At 46.7% G+C, this 21,514-nt stretch overlaps 1 pseudogene; it reads left to right on the forward strand.

Moving 5' to 3' along the window:
* The first annotated feature begins 12,078 nt into the window (after positions 1–12,078).
* On the forward strand, positions 12,079–15,710 carry LOC118621321 (annotated as a pseudogene).
* Positions 15,711–21,514: the final 5,804 nt, after the last annotated feature.

Genomic DNA, 21,514 nt, shown 5'->3' on the forward strand with positions numbered 1-21,514 from the left:
CAGGGAAGCACAGAAAGGGGGTGGCGTTGCCGGCCTGAGACTGTCCCGGAGTGACCTGTGAGAGCGCCTGGGGAGGGCCAGGTCAGTGTGACAGACCTGGGTGGGGCTGCACAGTGACCTGCCCCGTGTGCTGTCAATCAAGAGAGCGACATGCTCCGAGATGTCCTGGGAGGCGGCAGCAGGAGGGAAGATGGACTCGGGGAGGCCAGAGTGAAAGCGAGACCAGTCTCTTGGGCAGGTGAGAGTGATGCGGTGTAGGTGCGGCAGGAACACTGGGTAAGGAGAAGAGCAGGTGCGTCCGAATGGCAGTAGAGAGATGACAAGCCATGGGGATCAGTAAATTATGGGCTATGATGGTCCAGAAGAACCAGGCACGAGCAGAATTGTGGCATCTGGACAGATCATGAAGGATAAGGAAGTGCCTGAGAGAAGAGAAAATGCTCTGTGTGGGACGTGCTGAGTTTGAATTTCCTGGGACCAACATGGTGGGTTTGAGGGTGGCTGAAGTAAGTGGGTGTGTCTTGGGCTACACTGGGCTAGGGACACAGGCTAGGAGTCCTCCTGGCAGGTGCAGTTACAGGTTGGGATTGGGTCACTCAAGAAAAGTATAGAAAGTCAGGGTCTGAGTGTGTGGTCCTGTGTCCTGGCAAATGTGGACATTTTTTAAAAGGTTAAAGAGGACAGGCTTCAAGAGTAGGAAGAAAGCCCTGGCCGGTTGGAGGCGTCAGCCTGCAGACCAGAGAGTCCCGGGTTCGGTTCCCACTAGGGGCACGTACCAAAAAAAAAAAAAAAAAAGATAAAATAAAATCTCCCAAAGTAAGCTTTTTGGGGTCTTTGGGGGGAAAAAAGAGTAGGAAGAAAACAAGGAGGAAGTGTGTTCATATAAGACAAGGAACAAGAAAATAGTTCCAGGAAGGAGGAAGTGGTCACACTGCAAATATGACTAATCACACAGGTAAGACGCACAGAGAAGGGACCACTGGTTTTCTTGCTTAGAGGCCACCAGCGACGGGGAGGCAAAGGGACAGTGCAGCGGGTTCAGGACTGAATGAAACAGGAGAAAGCAAAAAACAGACATTGCAGACTCCTATTTCAAGAAGTTTGCCTTGGAACTGTCAGAGAGAGACAGAGACAGACAGACAGACTGTCCTGAGGAGGGTGCAGAGCTGTGGCTCTTGGGTGGTCAGTGCCGAGACATGGGGCTCATGAGACCTGTATTATTCTCTTTGAACCTCTGTCTTGCTAAAATGACTATAATAACTGCCTTCCTGAAAAGGTTGTGGAAATGGCCCTGGCCGGTTTGGCTCAGCGGTTAGAGCATCGGCCTGCGGACCGGAGAGTCCTGGGTTCGATTCCCGCTAAGGCACGTACATTGGTTGTAGTTCGTCCCCGGCCCGAGGTGGGGTCGTGTGGGTGGCGACCACTCGATGTGTCTCTCTCACGTTGGTGTTTCTCTCTGTCTTCCTCCCTCTCCTTCACGCTCTATCTGAAGATAAATGTAAAAAATAAAAAAAAGGTTGTGAAAATGAAATGGACTTGGCATTGGTAGGTGCTCAATAAATGGAGACTTTTACTGTTGTTGGAAGAAGAGCAAGAGACAAGAGGAAAGAGAAGAGACTGGGGTGAAAACAGCGCCTGAGGGCACAAAACCCCTGTAGCCCCCCCCCCCCCCCCGGGCCGCCCCAGTCCACGGGGACTCAGCAGGGCAGCCAGGGCGATGGCTGGCAGCAGGATCGTGGCTCTGGTCTGGCTCCTCTGTCTGTGTTCAGGTGCACCTGCAGTGGCCACAGGAGCCAGACTGAGGAGGACCCAGGCAGCGCAGGCAGGGGGCAGCTGCCTCCTGCACTGACTGGGCTCCCCCTCGGAGGGAGAAGGGTGGGCCGGCCAGAAGGGGCGTCTCTGTGGGAAAGAAGGTGCCGGCCCGCTGGGAGATGGGGCACAGCTGTCAGGGCCCCTGTGGGATTGGGGGTAAGAGGAGGAACGCCAAAGGAGACGTGATCGCCGTCCCTTCAAGGGGGATGCCTGGAAATGTGTCGTTGAAGTTGAGCCTTGAGTATTTTTTATTTGCTTTTCTGAATGGACAATTTTTCTTCAGAACTTCATGTCGAATCTTAGTATCATATAGAAATGAGTTTGATTGCTATCAAATGTTATTATTTTTATTCTTTTATACCTTTGATAATTTTAGAAGAATTCTTTGATTATTCCAGACATATAAAGAGAAGAAAAATATTTCATTATTTAATTTCTAATTATTACTATTTTTATTTCTTCTTCATACAATAATGTGGTGGTATAAGTCACCTTTTTGAAATCTTATTTTTAAGGACCATTTCTCTAATCATTTCAAGTTAAGTCTAATGGTGTATCTTTCCTTTATATTCTCTGTTTTATGGCAGAGAGGTTTGAAACTAGCAAAGGGGAGTGAAACTACCGGAAGTCCCTCTGGTATTTATTGTTAAAGTAATAGGACTTCTATTATTGGATTAAATAATGTGTTGTATGTATTGAATAAAGAGTTTTTTTGGTGATCTGAACTAGCTTTGCATTATAATAATTAACATTTCTTGATACCTGACGATATGCAAGCCTCTGTTTTAGAGATTATCCCAATTGATCCTCCCAATAGACCAGTGACAGAGGCTCCACAGTAATGTCCATTCAGCATGAGAGGACACCAAGTCACAGACGGTTCATAACTTGTCCATGGTCAGAAAGCCAGGAAGTGGCAAAACGGGGCTCACAGCCAGGAAGTTTCCCTCTAACCCTGAGTCTGACCACGTCATTAGATCATATCCTGTTCCTAAGTTCAATAATTGTATATGCTTTTATTCAGTGCACCAACATTTTATTTAGGTACTTCATAAACTTGTTAGAAATTATATGCTTTTGTCATTTTCTCTCAAGTTTGTGTTCAGGGGGAGTCTATTTACCTCATTTCTGGAACTATCTGTAAATTGGTTTGTTGGGGATTATTTGACATTAAAAAGTTACCCCCCCAAAATATATTGAGGTACAAAACAAAGGATGGTCCTTGCTAACTTCATTGGTCTATTGGGAAACTCCCGGATCTTCACGTATGTGTGGCAGTTCATATGTGTGCTCTCGCTTCATCCTCACAGAGCGCGGAGAAGGCGGGGCTACCGTCCCCTCTGAAGCTAAGAAACTGTGGCCCAGGAGGACAAGAACTCTGCCCAAAGTTGTACACCTACTTCCATGCCTGCTGCAGTACCAAGTGCGGAGCCCCTCATTCTGCGTCTTTATACCTGTGAGATCAGATAGAACCTCTGAGGGGAGCCCACAGACGGATGCACAGCCCAGGACTACGTCACAGCTCCGTGGGGCACAGCGCAGCCCCCTGGTCTGTAGCACACTGCTTGGGGCCAGCACACGTCCTGCAGGGCAATGGCATTCACCCTGGAGCAGCAATGGCATGCCTGGTATCTGCACCAGAGCAAAGAAAACGTAACCGTGACTCGCCCAGTTACTCAAACAAGGACTTCTTTTCGTGTACTGTCTTCAGCGAATCTCACACCTTGAAGGATCTTTGTGCCACCCCTCTGCCTGGAGAGTGACAATTCCTACCAATTGGTTCCTTTTTTGGAAACTGGCCACACCCAGGGGATGTAGGGGGCTGTTCTGGCTCATCAACTCTAATATTTTAGGAGGGAGGCCCCCTGAGTGAGCGACATGGCCTCACAGAGGGGTCAAGATGACATGTCAACATCAGATTGGAAAGGGAAACATGGTTACTCTGAAGTGGCCTGGATCCCAGGGTCATGCCGTACAACAGTGCTCCGGGCGGAGGCCCTTCCCCAGAACCAGTGGCGGCCAGAGGAGCAGAGGGCAGTGAGGACTGGCAGGGGCAAGGCCCACAGGACAGCCGCTGCAGCTGACACTACCGCGTCAGGGACCAGGTCAGAGATAGCAGGATAGGGCCAGAGCGGAAGTGAGAAGCAGGAAATGGCCTCTTTTAGTTCCAGTTTACCACCAAGCCCATGCACGATAGAAGAGTGAAGTAGTTGATGTTAAAATCCCCAGCCTCTCCACCTCCACCTGTAAAGCCAGCCCCACCTCTTTCTGAGAATCAGGTTCCCTTAGGTGTTTTTCCCAATTTCCAGATTAATAGCATGTAAAACTCCCAAGTTCACCTGCTCAAACTCCATCCCATTTTACCCAGGTCTCATGGAGAGGGAAGGAGAAGATTTTCTGACACTCATCAGGTGGGCAGAGCACTGGACCAGGCCAGCTCAGCGGTGAGGCTGGTGCCTGCAGGTGAGGGAAGCAATAGAGGAGCTTGAGTCTCGAGAGCAGACAGACTATGAGAGCGGCTGGTGAGATGCGACAGTGGCCAACAGGAGGCAAGAGGAGAGGTGCTGCAGAGGAGTACAGGAGAAGCTCTTCCGGGAGCCAGGACAGTGGTGGGTGTCGATATGAGTTCGTTGAAATCAGGGCGTGGAGCCTCTTTGGGGAAGTAGTGAGCAGCGTGGTGGGTGGAGGTGAGAGAGGCCAGTGGGTCCAGATTAGTAAGAGGACTGAGATGAGTGTTCATCGTGTGAGCGAGTCTGCTGGGGAGGGGGCGGGGTCCAGAGCTCTCTGCTGTCTAGACCCAAAGGACGCACTGCTGAGTGAAATGTGGGGTCCAGGCTCTGGCTCCAATGGGCTGGACAGATTCCTCCATTTCCTTTTTCCTCCTACTCCTCAGGGTTTCTTCAACTTCCATCTGAGCAGTAAAAGAAGAGGTGAAACAAAGAAACTATCAGCATTAAGTTAATAAAATTTCCTTTGTGAGCAGTAAGGCTGTGCCCCAAGGACAGCTCCTTTGGAGTCATTCTGAACCAACCAGGGCTCTGACCTCTGGGTTTCTCTTTGTCTCTGCGTAATCTAACCCACCACAGCTCAACAAGGGGAAGGGCTCTAACCTCCAGTGAGTGGGACAAACACTATGTTCTAGCTTTTATTTATATCGTGTTATTTAATTTTAACTGTACTCCTTCAAAATTATATGTACATGCACACATGCATACACTCATCTCATTCCTTTTTCATAGGTGAAAAGGTTGAGACTTCAAGAGGTTACTTTATTTGTCCCAAGTCTCACAGCTGGTCTATGGACATCCTTATTGTGCTGCCCACATTGCCTTCCTTATATACTGTTATATATTCTTATTATGATCCGTTCTGGAAAGATGATTTACTTTACAGAAGATGTTGTCAAGCTTTATTCTAGAAAGCTGGGTTGTTTTCAAGAGTTTCACAAACTCTGTAATGTTTTTCACATGCACGCAAAAAAGCAGTTTTGAGAGACTCTTGTGTGACATTTATCGGCTTTGAAAATAAGATTTCATTAGAGAGGAAAAAGTAAATTGTTTTTTTTTAACTTATCTTTATTGTTGAAAGTATTACAGATGTCCCCCATTGTTTCCCCCATTGACTGCTCCTCCCTGCTCCTGTCCCCCTCCTACCTTCTCCACAACATTGTCTGTGTCCATTGGTTCTGCATAGATACATACAAGTTCTTTGGTTTATCTCTTCCTGCACACCCTCCCCACTTCCCTTTGAGGTTCCTCAGCCTAACAACCAATTTGTACTTCTTAATCCCTTCAACTTTTTCACCCATTCCCCCAACCCTCCTCCCCTCTGGCAACCAACAAAAAGTGCTCTGTATAAGTCTGTTTCTGTTCTGCTTGCTCAATTTATTTGAAAGATATGTATTTATTGCCATTTTATTGTTCATATTTTTTATCTTCTCTTCTTCAAGAAGACCCTGCAACATTTCATATAATACTGTTTTGGTGGTGATGAACTCCTTTAGCTTTTTCTTGTCTGGGAAACTTTTCATATGCCCATCGATTCTAAATGATAGCTTTGGAGAATAGAGTAACATTAATTGAGGTCCTTGCTTTTCATCACTTTGAATATTTTTTGCCACACCCTTCTGGCCTGCAAAGTTTCTTTTTGAGAAGTCAGCTGACAGTCGTATGGGAGTTCCCTTGTAGGTAACTAACTGCTTTTCTCTTGTTGCTTTTAAGATTTTCTCTTTGTCTTTAGCCTTTTGCATTTTGATGATGTGTCTTGGTGTGGGCCTCTTTGGGTTCATCTTGTTTGGGACTCTCTGTGCTTCCTGGACTTGTATGTCTGTTTCCTTTACCAAGTTAGGGAAGTTTTATATTATTATTTTTCAAATAGGTTTTCAATCTCTTGTTCTCTCTCTTCTCCTTCTGGCACCCCCATGATGTGAATGCTGATACACTTAAAGTTGCCCCAGAGTCTCCTTACAGTATCCTCATTTTTTAAATTATTTTTCCTTCTTGCTGTTCTAATTGGGTGTTTTTTGCTTCCTTATATTCCAAAGCAATGGTTTGCTTCTTGGCTTTACCCACTCTACTATTAATTCCCTGTAAATTATTCTTTATTTCAATTAGTGTGTTCTTAATTTCTGACTAGTCCTTTTTTATGCTGTTGAGGTTTTCACTAAGTTCCTTGAGCAACCTTATAACTAGTGTTTGGAACTCTGCATCTGATTGATTGCTTATCTCTGTTTTGTTTAGTTCTTTTCCTAGTGTTTTGTTCTGTTCCATTTGGAACACGTTTCTTTGTCTCCTCCTTTTGGCTGCCTCCCTGTGTTTGTTTATATGTGTTAGGTAGAGCTGCTATGTCTCCTTGGCTAGGTAGGGTTGCCTGTTATAGTAGGTGTTCTGCAGGGTCCAGTGGCACAGCCTCCCTGATCACCTCAGCTGGGCTCTTGAGGTGCATCCCTGATGTGGACTTTACACCATTCTGTTGTAATTGAGTCTTGATTGTTGTTGGCATGTCAATGGGAGGGATTTACTCAGGCTGATCAGCTGCAGGGACTGCCTATGCCAATGACCACTCACCTCTGACTACCCTGGAGGATCAGCTGTGCAGAGGCCCACAACACAGAGTAAGACTTACTTCAGCAGGGCTCTGGTACCCTCTGAGTCCTCTCCTTGAGTGTGTCACTTGTGGAGGTGGTTGGGTGGTGGTGGTTCGATGTGGTCTGAAGCTGTTCACTGGACATGCTGGCTCTGAGGCAAGGTCAAGTACTGTCTGTGTTCTATCCGGGGCCACTAGGCATAAGCTACAAAGTGATCTGCAGATGGCTGCTTCTTGTACTGGGCTTGGAGGTGCCCAAGCAAAGCCAAGCTGTGAACCAAGGCTGGCTGCTTCTGGTGCCAGGCCTGGGACCACTTAGCAAGAGGTATGGGGCTCGCTGAGGCCAGATGCTACTTGTTTGAGATAATTTAGGAAAATCTGAAGGAGACAAGACAGGCCAATCCTATGGTAAAATCACTGGAAACAGCTTGGGTGGGCCCGAAAGTTGGGTGGAGCAGAGCCTCAAGGAATCACCAGGGCTGAGCAAACAGTGTGAGCCAGGTTGCTGGAGTCCCAGATATGGCGGCCCTCTGTCTGCCTGCCCTGTGGGGGAAGGGCTCACCAAAGGAACAACAGCCTCCACCAGCATGTCTGTCTGAGAGAAAGCTCCCTCTCCAGCTCTTGCCCTAATACCAAACAACTCAGTTCTTCCCCATATGTCTCTGGTGCCTTTCAAGCTACCTCCACCATGCAGGAACCCAGAGGGAGTGAGTCCGAGTAAGTCCATGCACGAGCATTTAAGAGGAACTGCCTGGGGCTCCAGAAGCCTCATCCTTCCTCTGCCTCAGTTCCTGCTGTTTTTTTATAGCCAGAAGTTCTGGGGATTCTCTTCCTGGCACTGAAACCCTGAGCTGGGCACCTGGTGTGGTGCAGGGACCCCTCACTCGTCAGGGAGGACCTTCACAGCCAAGGTATCTCCTGATTTTTACCCTCCACAGGTGCATCTGGGCCCAGCCCATTTGCACCTCTGCCCCTCCACCCCTCCTACTGGTCTTGATGTGGGTTCTTAATTTCATAGTAGTAGGACTTCCATTCAGCTTAATTTCAGGTGGTTCTGAATGGTGATTGTTTTGTAGTTTAGTTTTAGTTTTGATGTGGTTGTGGGAAGAGGTCAGTACGACTTATGATACTTTTTAAGTCATATATAGAAGCTGCAACTTAAGACTCCTTCAATAGACCAGGCCCAATTAGATTGCAGGCAGCCAGTCATTTATAATCAAGTCTCTCCTACTATCATCTTGAGGAAAAAGAACAAAGATGGAGGTATCACACTTCCTGGTTTCAAAATATATTACAAAGCTGCAGTAATCAAAACAGTATGGTACAGGCATTAAAGCAGACATGTAGACCAATAGAAAGAAATAGAGAACCTATAAATAATCTACACATCTACACTCAGCTGATATGCAACAAGAGTGCCAAGAACATACAATGGGAAAAGGATAGTCTCTATCTCTACCTGCAGAAAAATATGAAATAATACCCTTATCTCACACTATATACAAAAATCAACTCAAAATGGATTAAAGACTTAAATGTAAGATCTGAAATCATAAAACTCCTAGAAGAAAACATAGAGGAAAAGCTTCTCGACATTGAACTGGGCAATGATTTTTTTTTTGGATATGACACCAAAAGCACAGACAACAAAAACAAAAATAGACAAATGAAATTGCATCAAATTAGAAAGCTTCTGCACACACACATACACACACACACACACACACACACACACACACATCAACATAGTGAAAAGAAAACCTATGGAACGGGAGAAAATACTTGCAAACCATGTATCTGATAAAAGGTTAACAACATCCAAAATACATAAGGACTTCATACAACTCTTTTTTTGATTAAAAATTGGCAAAGGACCTAAATAGACATTTTCCAAAGAAATATAAATGACCAACAGGTACATGAAAAGGTGCTCAACTTTACTAGTTACCATGGAAATGCAATTCAAAACTACAATAAGATATCACTTCACACGTGTTAAAATGGCTACTGTCAAAAGACAGACGATAACAAAGGTTGGTGAGAATGTAGGGGAAAGGGAACCCTTGTATGCTGTTGGGATGTATATTAGAAAGGCCATTATGGAAAACAGAATGGAGATTCCTCAAAAAATTAAAAATAGAGCTGCAATCTAATCCAGCAATCCCATTTCTGAGCATATGTCCAAAGGAAAGGAAATCGGGATCCTGAAGAGATATCTGCACTTCCACGCTCGTTCCCACATTATCCACACAGCCAACACGGAAACACAACCTACACGGCCCTGTGGTACTGGAGAGGGGGCCTGGCCCTTGGCAGGTCTGCCTAGGACCCGCTGGTAGTGTGTGGGTTCTTAACTTTGTGCGGGAAAAATTTCACAACACGAGTCCAGGTGACTATGGGGGAACATCTATTAAAGCTGGGGACTACGGTCCAGAGCTATGCTCAGTGGATTGAGCATCATGCCATGAACTGAGAGTCCCAGTTGATTCCTGGCCAGGGCACATGCCTGGGTTGTGGGCCCCACCCCCGGTAGGGGGCCATGCAGGAGACAGCCAATGGATGTTTCTTACATCAGTGTTTTTATCTCTCTCTCCCTTCCTCTCTCTAAAAAATCAATAAAAACATATTTTTTAAGATTTTTTTCAAAGTATGTATTTTTAATTTGCCTGCATTTTTAATGTAACTACATAATGTTGTAAAGTATGTTGTTTTCCCTTTTTTCCCTCTCAGGATAATGTTTTTAAGATCTGACCAAGTAGTAAAGAGCACAATCATTTGGTTTCTCCTAATGGCTGTGTAATAGTCCATTGTGCACAACAACAACAGTTTAGCTATTTACTGTCCCAGTGGTGATCAAATCAATTGATCATTGCCAACTCTTTAGTTTCTAAAATAATGCCACAGCCAGCAGCATCCCCTACCTGCCCCTTTACGGACCTGCGTGAAAATTTCTGATGTATAACAAATTGTGGAGGTGCTGGGTCACACAGCACACAACTACTCAATTTGACCAGGTGTCCCCTGCATGCTACTCTGACCATCTGCAGTGGTCCACCAGCAATATGTGGAGGTTTCTCCATACCCTCATCCACCAGCACTTGGAATGACCCAGCTCTCTAACTTTTCAAAGTCTGATAGATCTCAGTCTCATTTCTGTTGTTGTTGTTGTTGTTGTTGTTTTGTTGTTTTGTTGTTTTAATCCTCACCTGAGGATCTTTTTTCCATTGATTTTTAGATAGAGTGGAAGGGAGGGAAGGAGGGAGAGAGCGAGAAAGAGAAACATTGATGTGTGAGAGACGCATCAATGTGAGAAAGACATATCGATTGGTTGCCTCCTGCATGACTCTGACCAGGGTCAGGGATCTAACTTACAACCCAGGTATGTGCCCTTGACCAGGAATCGAACCTGTGACCATTTGGTCCACAGGCTGATGTTCTAACCACTGAGCAAACTGGCTAGGGCTCAGTCTCATTTCTGTTTTAATTTGCAGTTTTCTTTCCACAGATGAATTGAAATTGGCCTTGCAAGTTTCCTCTCCTACTCCCATTCCCACACTTGATCCGCTTTTCTATTCCAGTCCTTTATCTTGCTTGTTTATTAAAGAGTTGCTCATATATTTTAGATGTCAATTTTGTATCCATTTTAGATATTGTGAGTCTATTTCTATTCCCTGTCTCCTAACTTATTAGTACCACCCTTTGCTTAACAAAAGTATTAAATTTTAATGTAACCCATTTTATTGTATTTTTGGCTTGTGTTCTTATATTTGCTTAAGAAATGTTTCCTAGCCCTGGCCAGTTTGGCTCAGCGGTTGGAGCATTGGCCTGTGGACCAGAGAGACCTGGGTTCGGTTCCCACTAGAGGCATGTACCAAAAAAAAAAAAAAAGAAATGTTTCCTCACCCCCATGTTCATAATTATATTCTGCTGTACATTTGTACATTTACCTTATAGTTTACTATTCATATTTAGGTTCTTAATCCTTCTGGGGTCCAAGTTTTTATGTTAGGTACAGATCTGAATTCCCCCCCTTATCTAAGCCAGTTTTCCCAACGCCAGCTCCTAAATAACCTTCTCTCAAAGTCTGCTGGGACTCCTTTTGTTGAGCATTAAATCCCAAAGATTCATAAACTCTGGGCTCTCCAGTCTGTTCCACTTCATTCTTGGTAAGTTTTGTGCCAATACTCCACTGATTTTGTGATGTAGGCTTTCTAAGAGGTCATATCGGAGGAGGCGTCATGGCATAGGAACGCCCAGGAAAAGAAACGGAGTTCAAGTTAACTCCCACATTTCTGGTTTGCTGACGCCGGTGGATGGTGGTGTTCACTCAGCCGGGATCGCTGAACAGAGCGAGCGCGATGGGGAGAGTACAGATTATGAATTTGGTCTGTAAACAGAGTGGGAAGCACGGTGTGGGGGTACACAGAACAGTTACATGCACACGAGGCATTGACATGGGTGGGGAGCAGAAAAAATTGAAAATCTCTCAGATAAGTTGATAGCCAGTTCAATATCGAAGGATAAGGTGGAATTAGATATTTTTACTTTGAGCATTAGAACCAAAATGTATTATTTATTTTGTATTTTTATTTGGCTAAAATGCAAATATTATGCAATGTGAAATAATCAACACAAAAAGGCAGGGAAATCACAAAGCTAGAACCATAAGAGGGATTGAATAGAAGGGTGGCGGGGCAGCAGAGGGCACTGGTTAGGTGGCGGGCTCAGGTCACACAGCACCTTGCTCATCGTGCTGGAAGACTGGGCGGCACACGGAGGTAATGTGTGACTTGAATCAAAGGACAAACTGGAGGAGGCAAAACTGAGGCACTGAGGCCTGGGGAAGGGCTGAGTGTCCACTGGATTAATCAGGTTGGCAGTGACAACCATCTGAGTTAACTATCACAGTGGACAGGAGGGACAAGAGGCAAAATAACAGTCTTGTTATCTGATCAGAAGTGGTGAGTGAGAAAGAGAATGAGCTCCAGACCCTGAAAATTCTTAGCTAGAGGATGAATGACTAACACCACCATTCACCAGGAACTTGGGAGGAAAAGCAGGTGTGAGGGAGGGAGCGTGGGTTTCATCTGCAGGGGCTGGTATAGCGGCTCCTGTGGGATGTCCAGGGGAGACACCTGGTGGCGTGTGGACAGACGTGCAGAACTCAGAAAAGAGGACAGGATGGAAGTGTACCCATGTGAGCTACGTATCATGGCTGATAGTTAGGAAAGGATACGAGTGAAATAACCCTCGCTGAGAATGACCAGTGTGTCAGGAACGCAGCGTGAGGACACACCAACACTTGAGGGGACTGTGGGCGGATCGTGAGAGGCAGGAGACACCGGCCCTTGTCAGGAACAGTGAGGGTGGGAGTGCACACTTTAGATTGTGTGAGTTTGGGGAGGGAAAGATTAGGGAAGAAGTGGACCTGGCAGATGGCTTGAAAGTGAACAAAAGTGAGTGATGGGCGGCAGCAGGCACAAACGTGGTGTTGGAAGAATGTCATCATGCTGTGTCCTTACTGCAGCCTCGCGAATAGAAGCCTGGATGTGATCACGGCCACTGTCGACTGAACCTTCACTTTGTCGGAGGCCGATGTGATAGCATACCGTCTCGATCTCAGTTAACACAGTGTTGTCAGGGAAACACCATTGTCCCCATTTCAGTACAAGGACACTGTATCTCACTGGGGTCATTGAGGGAGAAGAGGAGCAAGGCCCGCTCTCCCCAGAGCCCATGACCTTAAACATCACGCTTGCTGCTCTCGGCGCTGTGTATGGGGGGAGGCAGCTCTTCCTCTCCCTATTCCCCGGAGACTTTGCTTCCTAGTCTCTCTGTCTTCAGTCCAGTCTACGCCTTCAGCCCTTCATGCCTGTGTACACACATCCACTCCACTGCCCGCACTCCCTCCAGGACCATCTTCCTACTGCACAGACCGGATGACACCTGTTCCCTGCAGGAAAAATCCCTGAACTCCCCGGCACAGACAGCTAGCAGCACCACGACCCGCCTGTCCTGTCTGTCACCCAGCCACTCACCTTCAGGTTTCCTGCGGCTCCTCTGGTCTCCGGGCATCTCTGCCAGAGCGCTCTCCCCTCTGCTCCTCTTACACCCCACCTGAACATGGCTCCCTACACATCTCCCTCTGCAGCTCGGCAGCCTGCAGACAGCTCCTGCGCTCCTGGCCCAGCTCCATCCCTCCCAGAACCCACCTGTCACTTTGGCCACACTGTCCCTCTAAGGCAAGGCTCTGTATTATTCGTGCTGGAAAGGACTTCAGAGATTCTTTAGTTAAATCCCCCATTTATCAGGTAAGGAAACTTTGGGCCAAGGAGATTATATGATTTGTCCAAAATCATATGATTGGGTGTAAGAAAAGGTGTATTTTCTCATTTCACCCTGGAAGGAATACAGAAAATGCCTTTACACAACAGTAGTAAATCATACCGCACTGACTTGTTGATTTACTGAGAGTGACAACGAGGTTGGAGGCAAAGTGAAGAAGAGAAGACACAGAAGTGGTGCAAAGTGTTCATCCCACCCCCCACCCCCCGTGCTCTAGGCCGGCGTGCCAAGGGCACAGTGACCCCGCTGAGTTGCACACTCTGCTGGAAGGAAAAGGGGGACCCAGGAAAAAAGGCAAAGCCAGGAAACATGTGACCCTGGTTGCGGCCACTCAACAGTGAAGGGCCCACACGGGGCAGCGGGCGGTGTGTCTTGGGGCGCAGGGCCTCCAGGCTCAGGTTGCACTGCCTTTCACACTAACAGAGGTTACGTGTACCAGTGTGCACCAGCGTGCACCAGCGTGTACCAGCGTGAACCATTGTGCATCAGCGTGCACCAGCGTGTACCAGCGTGCATCAGCGTGCACCAGCGTGTACCAGCGTGAACCATCGTGCATCAGCGTGCACCAGCGTGTACCAGTGTGCACCAGCGTGTACCAGCGTGCATCAGCGTGCACCAGCGTGTACCAGTGTGCACCAGCATGCACCAGCGGAGGAGCGCCTGCTAAGTTCAACGGGACGCACCGCTTCTTGGAGCGATACATTTACAACAGAGCCGTGTACGTCCAGTTTGACAGCGCCCTGGCGGCGTTTGTGGCTGTGGCTGTGGCTGAGCTCGGGCGCGTCTCTGCGAGGAACTGGAACCTCCACAGGGAATTCCTGGAGCCGAGGAAGTGCGCCGTGGACACGGTGTGCAGACCAACTACCAGCTGGACCAGGGTTTCAGCAGGAAGCGCAGAGGTGGGGGCCGGGTGGGAAAGAAAAGACCCTGGAAGTAGGGGGCTTGGCCAGCAGAGGAGAGAAGTCGCCCATCTCCAAGCCCCAGTGCATCCCAGGCTGGATGGCCTTAACCCACAGAGCTTCAGCGGCTAGAGGCCAGACCACGGGGGAAGGGCCAGACTCCCTGTTAATCCAACACGGAAGGGCTGAGAACGTTGGGTTTGTGGATCCTGCTAGAAACATTTGGGCTGAGATGGCCAGGAGACATACAGGTCAATGAAGAATGAATCAAGGTACTTCATTTCCTCACATCTTTTTAATGAGACTGTCAGACTGATTGATAGATCAAAAGAATGCCATTGACTGAATACATTCTGATTCCAAGGTAATGTTTGGAAGGATTATGCATCCTTTTGAACAAGAGAGGAAAATGTAAATTTGGGTAGTTGCATAGCTGGTCAGCATTTCCTACGATTCTGGCGAAAGTGCCTTGGAGTACCAAATTCCTGCTCTCCGGACCTCTGTGCTTCCTTTATTATGGATGACTAGGGCGTTCCTGGAACATCGGAACGTTTTGTTCTGTTTTTCTGGCGCTTCCCCATCTTCTGCCTCCAAAAAACTTATAGATGACGTGTTCACCTTTAACGTCTAGAAGTGAATTTGGCACAAAGGTTGCTGGATGCATCGCACTGTCTCAGTGGCCGTAACAAGATTCTTTTCCACTCCCAGTCCAGCCCAAAGTGGACATGTTCCCTCCAAGAAGGGGCCCCTGCAGCACCCCAGCTTGCCTGTCTGCCACGTGACAGATTTCTGCCCAGGCAACATCCAAGTCCGCTGATTCCGGAACGAACAGGAGGAAACAGCAGGGCTGTGTCCACCAACCCGATCCGTAATGGAGACTGGGCCTTCCAGAGCCTGGTGGTGCTGGAAGTGACCCCCCAGCAAGGAGACATCTACACCTGCCACGTGGAGCACCCCAGTTTGGACAGTCCTGTCACTGTAGACTGGAGTGAGTTACTCCCTGATGACCCTCTGGGCTCCAGGCTCTGGGATCCACTCACTACCCATCGGGTCACACCACCCCATGTGTCCTCACCGGCCCCCTAACTGTGATCTAGGCTGGGAGCAGCAGGGATCTGGTGATTCTGGTGTGCATTTACCCCTGCGTGGGGGGTCCTAAAGAATCTCTCCTGTCGGGAGAGCAATTACCTTCATGACTGGCCCTCAGACTGGGACCCGGCCTCTCCCTCCATCTCCCTTCAATCCCTATGCTTGGATTGAATGGGTTGACCGAAAACCAGCATTTGCCTCCTGTGGACGTCACCAGCCTGAGACCCAGAACTTTGGGGTGCTTTCCACATCCACTCCGTCCCCACAGTGGTTCCAAGCTTGCACTGTCCTCTCCCTTGCCCTCCATTGTGCACCAGATCGGACTCCAGGTCGGGCCGGGCACTGCAGCAGGTGCAGGTGAGACTGACCCTGGGGTCAGACTTCCCAGAGGCTCAGTCAGAGTGTGCCCAGAGCAGGATGCTGGCTGGAGTCGGGCCTTGTGCTCACCGCCCTCGTGCTGAGCTCCATTCTCCACTCTAGAGGCCAGCAAGGTAAGAAGCCTCTGGAAGGCGGCTGATACTGCCTTTACGCTGTCTCATTCAGTGATGAGGTTGAACAGAAAGGCAAAATGGCAGAGCAAGTGAAGCCACTGAGATCAGAGTCTGATCAGACGGTGACAGCCAGGTGGGAAGGAATTTGCCTAGACTGCGATCTTGGCCCGGCAACATGCCCGAGGCTGCTGGTCAGTTCCCTAGGCTGCAGGGTGTTCTCTCAAGCCTGGGGCCAGCTTACGTCTACAAACTGGGCCCTGCGTTCATTCCCAGTGTTGTGGGTGTGGGATGCAAATGTTTGTATAACTTTAAAAAATGTCGTTGTTCTTTGCTCTCTCAATTACTAAATTCAACTTCCCTTTCACTTTCATTTTAGGACAACAAGGACCTCAGCCAATAGGTAATATTTGGGCCCCCTTATTCCTTTTTAGGGTGCAGTTTATTTCATTGCAACATGAGTTTGGGAACATTTAATGGTACTCTGTGTTCAGGACGCGTCACAGGAAGTGCCCTGGGGACAGGGAGAAAACCTCAGAGGCTGTCCCTCCTTCTCAGTTTGAGCTGACTGCCCCCAACTCTTAGTCCATGTTCACCTTTGGGTGGGTAGAAGCAACGAGCTTTGCCCCATTGCTGAAGGAAACACTAGAAACTCTTCCATTGTTCATCAGGCCGACACTCAGCCTCCCTCTATAACATGTTCCTGCCCCGGGACTCCAGAGGGAAGGAACTGTAGCTCTGACCTTGGTTGTCTTCCATCCTTCTTCACAGGGCTGAAGAAGGATGAACTTCACAAGTTGATCTCAAACATCACCTGTAGCCTTGGAACAAGGAATTCTGATACTTCTGTTGCCCAGAAACCTCCCACCTCCACAAAGGACATTATGACAGAATCGCGCCCCTGACACCAGTTTTTGAGTCTCTGCTTTTAGTTCAATGTACCTCTTTCTCAAGTTCTCCAGTCTATAGAGCACCCTTTCCTGGTGAACATAAACCACCTAAATCCAACATTATGGTCCTCCCTTGTTCTTGACCAAAAGGACATGGTCACGTAGCCATGCTTATACCTGAAGGACTTGGTGACCTGTGGGTCCAGTGAAGAGCCTGGGGATGTCACTGTTATTTTACCCTGGCATGGAGAAGTAAATTCCTTAATGATGATCAATCATTCTTATTGAACAGGAGGCCAACTGATAGCATACCTCCTAAAATGTGCTTAATTTCCTTGTAGATGCCCAAGTTCACACTCTACTCTTACCAGTGGGGTATGGAACCATTACTCCTAGTCAACTCAGGTGGAATCAATACTGAGCCTAAATATTTTTTTATTAATTTATTTTTGTTACAAATGTTTCTCCTTTTTTCCCCTATTGACACCCTTCTTCCCATCCCCCCCACCCCGTCCCCAGCTTTGTTGTCCATGTCCGTCAGTTATGCATACATGCATATGAGTTCTGTGGTTTATCTCTCCCCCAAACCCCTCTTCTGAGGATTATCAGTCTGTACCCTACTTCTATGGCTCTGGGTCTATTTTGTTAATCAGTTTGTTTAGTTCATTATATTCCAGAAATAAGTGAGATCATGTGATATCTGTCTTTCTCTCCTTGGCTAGTTTTGCTTAGGATAATACTTTCCAGGTCCCTCCATGTCATCTCAAAGGATAAGAGATCTTTCTTTCTTACAGCTGCATAGTACTCCATTGTGTATATGTACCACAGCTTTTTTTATCTACTCGTCTACTGATGGACACTTGGGCTGTTTCCAGATCTTAGCTATTGTAAATAGTGCTGCTATGAACATAGGGGTACATATATTCTTTCTGATTGGTGTTTCAGGCTTCTTAGGGTATATTCCTAGAAGTGGGATCACTGGGTCAAATGGAAGTTCAATTTTTAATTTTTTGAGGTAACACCATGGTGTTTTGCATAGTGGCTGCACCAGTCTGCATTCCCACCAGCAGTGTATTAGAGTCCCCTTTTCTCTACACCCTCGCCGGCACTTGTTGTTTGATGATTTGTTGATGGCGGCCATTCTGACAGGTGTGAGGTGATACCTCATTGTTGTTTTAATTTGCATCTCTCTGATGATTAGTGACATTGAGCATTTCTTCATATGTCTCTTGGCCATTTGTATGTCCTGTTTGGGGGGGTGTCTATTTAGGTCCTCTGCCCATTTTTTAATTGGGTTCTTTGTCTTCCTTTTGTTGAGTTGTGTGAGTACTCTATATATTTTGGAAATTAACCCCTTATCTGATGTATCATTGGCAACTATGCTCTCCCATGTAGTGAGTTTCCTTTCCATCTTGATGACTGTATCTTTTGCTGTGCAGAAGCTTTTGAGTTTGATGTAGTCCCATGTGTTCATTTTCTCCTTTGTTTCTATTGCCTTAGGTGATGTATCAGTGAAAATTCTGCTGCATATGAGGTCTGAAATTTTGTTGCATGCATTTCTTCTAGGATTTTTATGGATTCACAAATCACATTTAAGTCTTTTTTCCATTTTGAGTTTATTCTTGTGTTTGGTGTAAGTTGGTGGTCTAGCTTAATTTTTCTGCATGTAGCTGTCCAATTTTCCCAACACCATTTATTGAAGAGTCTGTCTGGATTCCACTGTATGTTCTTGCCACTTTTGTCAAATATTAATTGAGCATATTATCTTGGGTCAATTTCTGGGTTCTCTATTCTGTTCCATTGATTTATGTGCCTGTTCTTGTGCCAGTACCACGCTGTTTTGATTACAGTGGCTATTAATTTATGTTTGTTATAGATGTTTCTCCTTTTTCCCCACAAGCCTGAATACTTTTTAAAATATGTTTTCATTGATTTTTTTAGAGAGAGAGGATGGGAGGGAGAGAGAGAGAGAAATATTGATGTGAGAGAGATACATCAATTGGTTGCCTCCCATATACACCCAGGGATCAAACCCACAGCCTGGGCATGTGCCCTGACTACAAATCAAACCAGGGACCTTTCAGTGCACCAGACGACGCTCAACCAACTGAGCCACACCGGCCAGGGCTGAGCCTGATTTTGCCACTGACAAAGCATGCCAACTACTAAGCATGATTGTATGCTTCCCAAGTATTTCAGTCAACATAAGCTCAGCATTATAATTAACGGGCATAACTTATTATGGTTCTTTTTTATGTTGTTGTTTGCATCCTTACAGAGGCAGACGTGCCATAGCTCTGTGTTCATCAGACCACACTGACCTCCAGCCCTTCGAGTCACTTGGTGGGAAGTACACCTCCAGTTTCAAAGGGGTCAGAGATATGTGTATATCCATTTTTCAGACAGGCCTGGTTTAGAATACAGTCCATTGTGATTTTTGTAAATCATTTTAATTAATGTTTAAGATCAAGACAGAAGCCATATTTGCTTCAGTCACTTCGTGTGCCACCTGAGTTCAGACTCGACGTAACAGGGACCAGAAGACTTTTGTCCCTATGGTACTCATAGATTAAGATCGACTGTCAAAACCAGCAAGGCCTTCTTCCAGTGCTCATGAAATCATTCTAATGAAATGTGTTCATAAACTGTGGCTAGAGGTTGGTTTTGGGTGATTTTAAATGTTCTCAGATACCAGTTCCAAATAAGGGGCTAAGCGGGGGGTCTCCAAGGCCACCGGATCAGAGGACCCACTAGGACTCAGTCCCATCACGTGCTTGTTTGCACTTGGGGCTGGGAGTTATTAGAGCAAAAGGAGACAAGGCGCAGTCAGCAAAGGGAGAAGGCACAGGGTGCTGGCCCCACAGGGCAAACCATCCGCTTTGTTAACAACTTTCGGATAATGTGAGATTCCATTTTTATCAAAGAAAGTCATATATTGATACAGAAAGCACTCTTACATCCTAGTTTTCTGGAAACATTGATTATCGCAGAAGGCAGAGCTGAATTCATATAATTATTTGTCATTGCTATGATTATGTGAAATTATGATTACAAGTGTTTTATGAATCCTGTTAGATTTAAGCAGTTTTTGAAAAGCCTGAAGTTACAAACCAAGGATGCAGATGGAAGTATTCCATTGTAAGAACTCCTTATTTGCTCACAGCCATGAGAAACTGCACATGCTTCCTAGTCTGTGATATTTCTAGTGGAGATTAGAAGGAGCCAACCTCCCAGTGCCCCAAACAAAAAAGAGAAGCTGTAATTTGATATCCACTGTCAAGCGCCTCCGCAGAGAGAGGCAGGCCTCCGTGTGCCCGAAGAGCTTCGCACCCGCGACCTGGACGGTGCTTGAGGCTCCCCCTGCGCGCCTAGGACAAGACAGGCTTCCGCGTTTGGAATTTTGAGAAGGAAGAAAGAAACCAACCTTATCAGCAGAGGACTGAAAAACCAGTGTTTATAAAGCATGGTAGTCTATTTAATATCATCTTGAATAATAATCAAATGGGACTTAGTTTAAAAACCATGTGACTGTTATCTTAGAATCTTAAACAGTTCACCCTCTGCTTATAAATCAGAACCAACAGGTTAACTTAGGTTTGATAAGAAGAAGGAGGTCTCCCTGGCTTCCTCTTCGGTCAAGAATTCCTCCCGCCCGGGTGTCACCAGAGCACAGTCATTCGCTGTGTGTTAACTCTGAAGTCAAACCACAGACGCAGGCCTCAAAGCTTGCCCTCTTGAGAGGAGGGGGTTGGCACACAGAAACATGGTAAGTAAATGACCTACCACTTCTTTCTTTCTTTATATATATATATGCTTTTATTGATTTTTTTAGAGAGAGAGGAACGGAGAGAGAGACAGAAACATCGATGTGAGAGGGAAACAGTGATCAGCTGCCACCTACATGTCCCACACTGGGGATCAAGTCCGAAACCGGGGCATGCGCCCTGACTTGGAATCGAGCCGGGACCTCTCAGTCCACAGGGCAATGCTCAATCCACTGAGCCACACCAGCCCGGCTCTTTCCTTTTTTTACTGGACAACTGTGGAGAATTAAAACTGTGGGGTGCTTTTAATTCTCGTGAGAAGTGTTCTAAGGCTTTGAGGGGAAAGCCAGATTACCCATTGCAGAGAACCCAAATTTAAAATGGTGTCCTTTAAAAGTGGAGAATATTAGCCCGCGGCCAGTGTGGCTCAGTGGATTGAGCTTCATCCCATGGACTGAGATGCCCAGTCAGGGCACATGCCCAGCTTGTGGGTTCGAGCAGGAAGCATCCAACCAATGTTTCTCTCCCATCGATGTTTCTATGTCTCTTTCCTCTCTCTAAAAAAATCAATAAAGACACAAAACTAAAAAAAATAAAGACTGGAAAATAGTAAATAGGATCTTATCTCCACCTAGAGGCCAACAGTGGAATCTAGACTTGAAACAAGAAAAGGGAATTTGTCTACAACTTGGGAATACTCCCACATTCTTAATGAAAAGGTTGGAGTAAAAGTTAGGCATACACAAAGACATGGGTCAAAGTAAATGGGGGCGAATGCGGAGGCTTTGGGGGAACCCATGTTTCTGTGCTTTGGCTATGCCTTTAATAGCAACCGTGAAAATATGCTAATCATTGCTTTGTGGCCAAACAAACCCTAATTATATTTTTAAATAATTGAATATAAAGAAAGCCTACCTTGTCAGCCTCGGAAGATGAAGGTCTACATTACTGTCTTTGACAAGAAGGTCTACATTAGCAGAGTCCCAGTGTGTAAGGAGAGCGCTCGGAGAGCACCTGGAGGGGCTGCCCCACCTCTGCGGGGTGCCCATGCCCCCGGCTGAGCCTCCCGCTGAGCCGCCACTGGCCGGACCGACTCTTGAGCACTGAAAATGCTAGTGGCTAGTGCAACTAAGGGCTGAAAT

This window comes from Molossus molossus, unplaced genomic scaffold, assembly GCF_014108415.1.
Source record: "Molossus molossus isolate mMolMol1 unplaced genomic scaffold, mMolMol1.p scaffold_m16_p_8, whole genome shotgun sequence".
Classification (NCBI taxonomy): domain Eukaryota; kingdom Metazoa; phylum Chordata; class Mammalia; order Chiroptera; family Molossidae; genus Molossus; species Molossus molossus.